The sequence below is a fragment of the Triticum aestivum genome, chromosome 3B (assembly GCF_018294505.1).
Source record: "Triticum aestivum cultivar Chinese Spring chromosome 3B, IWGSC CS RefSeq v2.1, whole genome shotgun sequence".
NCBI classification, from domain to species: Eukaryota; Viridiplantae; Streptophyta; class Magnoliopsida; order Poales; family Poaceae; genus Triticum; species Triticum aestivum.
In genome coordinates this window covers 403,184,234-403,192,597 of record NC_057801.1, presented here as the reverse complement: position 1 = coordinate 403,192,597, position 8,364 = coordinate 403,184,234, and positions in this window count along the sequence as shown.

The window sequence follows — 8,364 nt, the reverse complement described above, 5'->3', positions numbered from 1 at the left end:
CGACGCCCCCGTCGACGGCCTCTGATCCTCTTTGCCGACACCTTCCTCAACCCTACCGGAGCCGCTTCGCCGACACCTTCCTCAACCCTATCGGAGCCGCTTCGCCGACACCATCATCAACCCTACCGGAGTAGCTTCACCTATACCATTCTCAACCCTACCGGGGCTGCTTTGCCAACTCACAAGTCCACGGCCTCAGATCCGCTTCCTCGCACCCTCATCCAACCTACCGGAGCAGCTTCTGACGCCCCGTCCATGGCCGCAGATCCACATCGTCGACACCACCCTTAACCCAACCACCGGAGCAGCTTCTGACGCCTCGTCCACGGCCGCAGATTCGCATGGTCGATGCCATCCTTAACCCAACCACCGGAGCAACTTCTGACGCCCCGTCCACGGCCACAGATCCGCATCGTCGACACCATCCTTAACCCAACCACCGGAGCAGCTTCACCTACGCCCTCGTCCACGGCCACAGATCCACTTCGCCCACACCGTAGTCCACCCTACCGGAGCCGCTCCACAAACACCGTACTCGACGGTTCTAGATCTCCTTACCGGACCCCGACAGCCAGCGCAACATCATCACCCTCGACGTTTCTAACCTGATTCCCACCGTCTGGAGAGATGCCAAGCACCCGCCACGGCCTAGGTACTTGTCACCTTTAAACCCATCTAGCATCACCTGCCCAATGTACTTCAAATATACTAACCGGTCGCTGTTACCTATTATGCAGCTGGCAAAAACTACAAGGACGATGTTTCTTCTGGATCTAACAGCTTGGCCAACCAAGATCCTGGACTGAGGCATTGCTATGATCTTGTAAGCGCGTCTCTCTCTCTTGTATTGTTCTGTGCCTGCCAGCGTGCTTTGCTAGGATTTTTGACCAGTAATCCCTTTGTGCAGACAATGATTTCTACTACTGGCTGCTAAATTAGATATGTAGATGTCATACATGATACTACCTCGTACCTCTGTTCCTAAATATAAGTCTTTCTACAGATTCCACTATAGGCTACATACCGAGCAAAATGAGTGACTCTACACTCGAAAATGCATCTATATACATTTGTATGTGGTCCATACTGGAACCTCTACAAAGACATATATTTAGGAACAGGGGCAATACATTACACAAAATCATAGGTGGCATGTAGGAATTCCAGTGCACTACATTAGACTCCCTTAGAGTGCCTGCTAGTCCAGCATACAGAGTCATGGCTAGTTTATGGTATGCACACAATCGTTAATTGGTGGTTTAAATATGCGCAAGGGATATGCAATGTAGTATCATGTAGAGATGTCTGAAATTAGTCGTGTCAACTTGCAGATAGGGTTACACAATGAAAAAGTACAAGATGTATGTGGCAATTTCATGGAACATCACGAAAAAAAAGAGGCAGCGGTGAGCCTATACAGTGTGCTATGGTACGTCACTCCTCCATTGCAATCATCGTGACATGTTATTTGTATGCCAGTTCTATTAGCTAAGTTTCTTAGGGACAGTTATTACGAGTTATCCTAAGAAAATAAGCACATGTGAATATAAGCTCCATGTAATAAGCCAACCAGTTCTTTTCATTGCGTTTTCAGCTTATCTTTGGTATGATCAGTGGAAAGTCTAGATTGCATTATATTTTTTTTCATTTTGCTGCCCATATGGAAATTAATTTGACTTGCAAACATCACAAATTGAATAGAGTGCAGTAATTAATATGATAGGATAACAGACCATCACTATTTGCTCAAAATGCAAATACAAAGATACCATCTACTTGGCACAATCTACTTTGGTCAATGTTTTCCATAGAGATCCCATTGCCTAATTTAAACGAAGAATGCATGACCCACATTTAAATGAAGAACAATTATTTATTGAAATTCGATGGTCCAAGTGGCTAGTTATTATCATATAGCAGCACCACCTGAAAGCATCATATAGCAGCAGCAGTAGCTCATAGCAACTCATCATACAGCAGCAGCAGTCTGCAATTCATCATATACCAGCAGCATCTCATAGTAATTCATCATATAGTAGCGGCAGGAGAAGCTCATAGCAATTCATCATATAGCAGTAGCAGGAGCAGCTCATAGCAATTCATCATATAGCAGCAGCAGGAGTAGCTTGTAGCAACTCATCATATAGCAGCAACAACAGCTCATAGAAATTCATCATATAGCAGCAGCAGCTCATAGCAACTCATCATACAGCAGTAGCATCTCATAGCAATTCAGCATATAGCAGCAGCAGGAGCAGCTCATAGCAATGCATCATATAGCAGCAGCAGAAGCAGCTCATAGCAATTCATCGTGTAGTGGATCAGAATGAAAATTTGGCAAAAAATCAGAGGAGATCCTCACCTTGTTGGATGAGCTCATCCTTCAACAGCACCTCAAGGCCATGTCCTGGGAGGAGGGGAGGGGGAATAAGGTGCCTTCTGCCGCAGTGTGGCATCAGCCGTAGTTGTGCAGCGCCCGCCGGAGTAGTGCGTTGGACGAACCACAGTGGAGCATCTGCTGGAGACCATGAGAATGAGGGGCGGCGCCAGAGGGAGGAGCAGCCAGGGAGATTTTCCCCTACCCGCCGGCCATGTAGCCTAGCTGGACATAGCATCATCAAGGACCAGGCCAGATGGTACCAGTGGCGACGACTCGCTGGAGGAACCCTAGTGCTGCAGGCAGGGGATCGAGGTAGAGGGAAAGGGGAGAGGAGATGCAAGCGGGCAGGGCAATGAATGCTTGCGTGTTTGTTTTTACTTGAGGGTCAGGTGTGACACGGGCGTTAGTAGTTGCATTTTGAGTGTAATATAGGCAGACAACAGAGTCATTTCACTATTCCCCTTCCCTTCAATTTTTAGTGAGGTTCTACCCGAAACACCCCCCTCCAAAGCAAAATTAGTTAAGCCCAAGCCCATAACTCAAAAGTGACTTCTTTACATCTTTTATGGCTTATTTTGACAATATGCCCTGAAAAGGCAGAATCGAACTGGCCCTTAACCTGCAATTCAATTGTGCATGCAATGATGAATCACTCCTGCCTGCTATCTGTACATTTAGGCATCATCATACATGGCATAACCTAATACATGTGCATTCCATTGTAGAATCTAGAATATGCAATGTTTATGTTAGTTCATACGTTGCACATGATGTTTAAATGCCCCTTAAATCTGGTCAGTCAAGTGATGGTCTTTAAGCCTCCTTCTTTGCTTCTTTTCTTGATATGTAAGATTTTCTCACACATCTGTTCAATTGCTTGTTTGCATCAGCCAGTCATACTAGGACTGTTTGCTTTGATTACTTGCTGTTCTTGACCTAACACTCTAACAGAGCTTTTCAACGATTTAAACACTAAGGGCTGCTGTAGTGGGGCCTTGTCTAACTCATAGGTGACATAAAGGTTTAGCTGTACACTACAGTAGGCTCTCCAAGAGTACCTATAGATCCAGTTCGAAGGTATGCCTAGTTTTTACATAGTGCAGACATAGTAAATGCTCATTTCATTGTGTGCAAGTGCAAGAGATGCGGCATGTTTCATTATGTGGTGTTGTCTTGTTATAATCTCATCCTTTTGTGTTCACAGTCTGGAAAGTATGCATATTTATCTTCCAAGGAGACGAGTAACTAGTTTGTGTCACCTTGCAGAGGGGGTGCAATGAAGATAAGATTGAGGATTTCCAAGTACAAGATGTTAGGAAGGAGCCTTGCAAGAGAAGTAGGAGTTGCGCTGAGCCTCTTCAACCTGCTAAGGTAAGTCACTGTATGCAACTCAACAGTTCAATTCCTTGTTTGTTTCAGGCATAGTTAATTTTCTCTTTTCACTTGCTTTATTTGTCCTCAGTTAATGAGATGCCCAAATAATCATGCCTGATGTTCGGTACTTGTATCACTATTAGTTGACATAATTAAAGGCATTACCATTTAATTACTCTGCCAAAGTGTGCCTGAAGCTTTGAAGTCTATTAACCAACTATTATTGCATGAGGCTCACAATCTAGTTTATACTACGCTAATGATTGCATAGTTTTGCCTGTTGTAGTATGTTTGTATGAAACCCTCTGCTATTCATTATGCTACCTAAGACTTTAATTGAGGTACAGAATGGCCAACTGCTTGCTTACTTATACGCGACATGCTGTCCAAATTTGTAACTAGGGATGGCACCCGCCGGGTTTGGGTATGGGTAGAGTTACCCCATACCCTTACCCATTCTTCTTGAGCTTACCCATTACCCGTACCCATACCCGTCAATGGGTACAATTTTTCCCCATACCCATCACCCGGCAGGGTAAATGGGTACCCACGGGTAAAAATACCCGTGTGCACACATCAACTTACGCAACAAGTAGTCATAATGGACAAGATATCATTGACCTCTTTCGTTTCATTTCTAGCCAAACTTTAGAAATTATCTTCTGCTTGCATACTTCGTTGACCTCTTCCACCTCCTTCTGTACATCTTAATCGTTGAAAAGAACAACATGATCTCCATCTTCATCCATTGGGGCAGATGTATTATTTGCATATTCACAAGGAACATGTACTTGGCTGCTGAGCTTGTACTACTGCGGAAGGATCATAAATAACAAAATAGACATCAAATTCATATATATAGTCTACTGAATATAATACTTGATTATTAATGATCACTGAAATTACGATGCTCATATATACATAATACACTACATACATATCGAATATCTTCTATTTATAGAAAAATCATATTCATCACAACAGCTATATAATGTATACATCATGTATAAGCAGAAATCAATGCTTATATGCACGAATGCATCACCTTATCCATATAAAAAAACTACAAGATCAATGCTCCATCCATCAAAGAGATCAGGGTTGTCGTGCCATGCTCCTGGCCGTGGTGGTCGCCGCCCTCTGACTAAATCCGCATGAGAGTGAGTTGCATCTGCTTCTCCCGGTCGTGGTCCTCACGCAAGCCGTGGTCCTCATCCGCAAGGTCCATGGCGTCCGAGCGACTGGATGCGCTAGCAACGGCGAGGCAGTGCTGGGGGTGCTGGCGGCGACGACTAGCAATGGGCGAGGTGGTGAGGAGAGGAGATGAGACAAGGAGATTAGGAGGATATCTATCTAAATATGGGATGTGATCACGTATTCATTATTCACCATCACCTAATCGTGTTAATCTAGGAGAGAAGGAGAGATTTATGGGATTCGTTCTGCCATTACATGTTTCCTTTTCATGTTACCATTTACCTATTGCCAACGTGGGCTACTCATGTAGTCAACGGCTACGGGATTAGACTCATATTATGGCAAGTTAAATTAGATAAATAAATAGTGAAGGCCCACTTAATATATTTTTTGTGGGTCAATACACGGGTATGGGTTATGATATCCCATACCCGTACCCACAATACCCGATGGGTTTAATATTTTCCTATTTATGTACCCATGGGTAATTTTTTATCCCATACCCTTACCCTAATAGGGTTTTTACCCACCGGGTACGTGGGTAATGGGTACCCATTGCCATCCCTATTTGTAACTTGTCTGTGTTTTTGATTGGGCCCCAACATCATGCTCCTCTGGTGTGCTAAGAGGGATTTCTATATGCAGGCTGCACAGACTATCTTTTTTTATAATTTTTAAAATATCACCTGCTTATGCTTCATGACGTGTAACATTTTTTTAAAGTGACGTGTAACATTATTGTTAGTCCTGTTTTGTCATGTAGTACAAAATAGTGTCTTGTTCGCTTCACTGTTGTAACTATATTGTTGCCCTAGTCATGTGTACTTACAGAAACATTTCAGGATGAAGTGACATCAACACAAAGATCTGCGAGCAGTGCGGCATGGCCGTTACCGAATGATTATGGATTGGAACTGGAATGTGCTGATGTTCTCAAGCATCAACTAGAGGTGGCAAGACAATGTATACATGATTGTCAACGTATAATCAACAAGTTGAGACTGGACATGCATGTATTAGATGCAGGAGTCAAAAAATGAAACAAGACACTGAGGTAACCATGAAGGAATTGGAGATTTTGCAGACTGAAATTTGTGCTATCTGAATCCGGCCAATCCTATTTTCTGAAGAGATTATAGTTCAAATGGAGTTAAGTTGATGCGCGTCCATGATGTATGAGTTGTATTTGCCCAGTGTATGTAATTTGCTGTTTGTGTATGCTTTATTATCATCTGTGCTGAACCATAATGCCTAGTGGGTATAATCGGCTGTAATTTCTTTATTGTATAGTGTAGGATTATTCTACCTTTCTATGCCTTGATCTCTTTGTTGTATAGTGTATGATTTTTAGAGGTGATAGTATTGAGTAGGATAATTCTTTGAATATGTTATATCATTCAAACCGGGGACAACTCGCCCGACCACGGGCCTTCACGGGCCGTCGAATCCATGGGCCACGTACGGGCCGTCGGATCCATGGGCCTTCTATGTCTCATAGGATCCATGGGCCTTCTATGTCTTGTAGGATCCATGGGCCTTCTACGTCTCGTAGGATCCATGGGCCTTCTACATCTCGTAGGATCCATGGGCCGCCGACTCATTTATGGGTCTTCTACGAGCCTTTAATGGGCCGTAGACGAGCCTTTAATGGAAATCGTACGTTTTATGGCTTGACCATACCGGGCCGTTAATAGGCCGTATTTGGTGATGCTATGAAAACGGCCCAACAGACTAACGGTCCACAAACGGGCCGACTGTAATGACGGGCTGAATTTGGCCCACAAGCACAAAATGACAGTAACGGGCCATAAGTAACCGAATGCTGCAAATGAGCCCAAGAATAAATGGGCCCTTAGAAGGCCAAAAGTTAACTTGGGCTGGAAACGGCCCAACGGAATAACGGGCCATTAATGGGTATAATATGATACATTGTTCATTACATGCCAGTTTCACCACGGGCCGTTAATGGGTGTAAAGTAATACACTGTTCATTACCGGCCAGTTTCAGCACGGGCCGCTAATGGGCCAAGAGTTACAAAGGGCCTCATATGGGCCGAAAGGCATCATGGGCTATACATGGGCCAGAAGTGAAAACGGGATGGAATCATATTGGATGGCCCATATGACGCTACTGGGCCTAATTCGGATAGGGTGTAACGGGCCTTGGGTTAGCGGGCTGTAAATGAGCTATATGCGAACAGGCCGTTAACAGGCTTTCCATGGGCCGGCCCGCCAGCTTTTGACCAAGTCAAACGGGCCGGCCTTTTCACAGGAATGGGCCACTGTTGGGCCGTGCCACGTGTCGACGTATCATAGGAGCCTTCTGTCCAGTGAGTGGATGACATCTGTCCCAACGATGAGCCGACACGTGTTTCCTCCAGCCAATGATGATTTTACACATGGAAAATCCCCATTGGTCGGGGTTGTTAATGTGTTATCGGATCCAAAACCCGACCCGATAGCTTAACGGCGTTCCGTTACGGTGGATGCCACATGTCGGTCACCCTTGACGAAAGCACTTCTGTGACGCGTGATTTATCGTCATGGAAGTGGACTCTTCCATGATGATAATTTTGGTAATGTCATGGGACACTTCCACGACAGCACATGTATGACTATCTTGATTCTGTCATAAAATCGTCATGGATGTACATGCATGACAAAAAACGCGACCTACTGTGACAAACACGTATCATCACGGAAGTGTATTTTTCTTGTAGTGCAAGCGGCAATATAAAGTGATGTTCTTTTGCATTAAGATTTTGGGCATCCAACCATAAAAGCGCATGACATCCTATGCTTCCCTCTATGAAGGGCCTATCTTTTACTTTTATCTTCTACCCTTATATACGAGTCATGGTGATCATCACCTTTTCTTTTTACACTTTTTCCTTTGGCAAGCACTTTGTGTTGGAGCGATCCGGATATATATATCCACTTGGATGTAGGTTTTCACAAATTATTATTGTTGATATTACCCTTGAGGTAAAAGGTTGGGAGGCGAAACTATAAGCCCCTATCTTTCTCTATGCCCGATTGAAACTTTGAAACCATAAATATCACATGAGTGTTAGCAATTGTGAAATATTAAATGATAGTTGAGTATGTAGAGTTTGCTGAACCAAAGCTCTTACATAGACCCTTCCCAAAAATAAGATGAATTGCAAATGTTTGATGACTAAGAGAATAGTTTGTTAGTTTTCAAGAAAGTTTATGATCTATACTTTAACTTGTGAATAGCTTGTTACTTGATCATGAAAAGTTTTATGAGTTGAGCTACTGTTATGATATATAATGATGCTAGAAAAAGTAATTGAAACTATCATTGATCAAACTTAAGCGCTTGCTAGCATTCACACTTCATAAATTATTTCTTTTATCATTTACCTACTTGAGGACGAGCAGGAATTAAG